A 1,769-nucleotide genomic window follows, 5' to 3' on the forward strand; every position below is an offset into this window, starting at 1 on the left:
TAGTTTAAACTGTCAATGACACAGTCTAGAGTCAACTGAGAAGGGAGCCTCAGTTGAGAGATTGCCTAGATCAGATTAGCCTGTGAGGGACTGTGTTGATGGTTAACTGATATAGGAACCCCCAGCTGATTGTAGGTGGCACGATGAACTGAGAAGGTGGTCCTGGGCTGTACAAATGGAGCTGGCATGAGCATGTGAGCGAGATAGCAAGCAACATCCTTGCATGGTTTCTGCTTCAAGTTCTTGCCCTGACTTTCCTTAAAGATGGACTGTGACATGGAGGTATAAACTAAATAAGCCCTTTCTTCACTCAACACAAAGGAAACTAGAACCTATTCACAGTTACCCATGTGCACACACACATATTCCCTTACCCCTGGGGGGGTGGTGAGAGGGGCTACTGGGTAAACAAGGAGCCCCCCCAAATCAGGGCAGCTGTGTGGGAGGTCGACCCTCACCGTATCCCTCTTTCCTTTCTTTCTTTTCTTTTCTTCTTATTTATTTATTTATTTATTTATTTATTTATTTATTTATTTATCTATTCATTCATTCATTCATTCATTCATTCATTCATTTATTTATTAATAGATGGTGCTCTTCCAGAGTACCTGGCTTTAAGTCCAGTAATCACACGGTGGCTCACAACCATCTGTAATTCCAGTCCCTTGGCCTCTGAGATTACCAGGCACACATGTGGTGTACAAACACACATTACATTATAGCCATACACATTAAGGAGATAAATGAATAAATAATAAAACTTTATTACAAAAACTTGCAAATAGATTTCTGGACCTGGCCGAGCAGGAGGTGCCATCATGGGTGTTGACACTCAACATAACAAGAACCAAAAGGCTCGGCGTAAGGAGTCAGGACCTGCGGCTGCTAGTCAAGCTGTACAGGTTTCTAGCCAGACAAACAAATTCTACCTCCAATCAGGTTGTGCTGAAAAGGTTATTTATGAGTCGCACTAACCGGCCAGCTCTGTCCCTGGATGATCCGAAAGATGAAGCTTCCTGGCCGAGAGAACAAGACAGCTGTGGTTGTGGGGACGGTCACAGATGATGTGCGGATTCTCGAAGTGCCTAAATTGAAGGTGTGTGCACTGTGGGTGAGCAGCCACGCCCGAAGTCACATCCTCAAGGCTGGGGGTAAGATCCTTACCGTCGACCAGCTGGTCCTGGAGTCTCCCACGGGCCGTGGCACTGTGCTCCTGTCTGGTCCTCGGAAGGGCCGAGAGGTATACCGGCATTTTGGCAAGGCCCCAGGAACCACACACAGCCATACCAAACCCTATGTCTACTCCAAGGGCCGGAAGTTCGAATGTGCCAGAGGCAGAAGGGCTAGCCATGGCTACAAAAACTAACCCTGGATCTTACTGTTATTAAAAAAAAGAAGGAAAAAAAAAACTTTGGCTACTGACACAACTGAACCAAGTTTGTGGGAACTCACGAACTTTGGACTGACAGCTGTGGAGCCTGCATGGGACTGGACTAGGCCCTCTGCATATGGGAGACAGTTGTGTAGCTGGGTCTGTTTGAGGGGCAGTGGGATCAGGATCTATCCCTGCTGCGTGAGCTAGCTTTTTGGAGCCCATTACATATGGTGAGATGCCTTGCTCAGCCTTGATGCAGGAGGGAGGGGCTTGGTCCTGCCTCAGCTGAATGTACCAGGCTTTGCTGACTCCCCTACCCTTTCCAAGGAGGGAATGGGTAGTGAGTGGAGGTGGGGAGGGAGTGGGAGGAGGGATGAGAGGGGGATCTGTGATT

General features: G+C 47.8%; 1 pseudogene; it reads left to right on the forward strand.

The window, feature by feature from the left end:
* The first annotated feature begins 818 nt into the window (after positions 1 to 818).
* LOC131908793 (large ribosomal subunit protein eL18-like) lies at positions 819 to 1,410 on the forward strand (annotated as a pseudogene).
* The last annotated feature ends 359 nt before the right edge of the window (positions 1,411 to 1,769 follow it).

This window comes from Peromyscus eremicus, chromosome 4, assembly GCF_949786415.1.
Source record: "Peromyscus eremicus chromosome 4, PerEre_H2_v1, whole genome shotgun sequence".
In the NCBI taxonomy this organism is placed as follows: Eukaryota; Metazoa; Chordata; class Mammalia; order Rodentia; family Cricetidae; genus Peromyscus; species Peromyscus eremicus.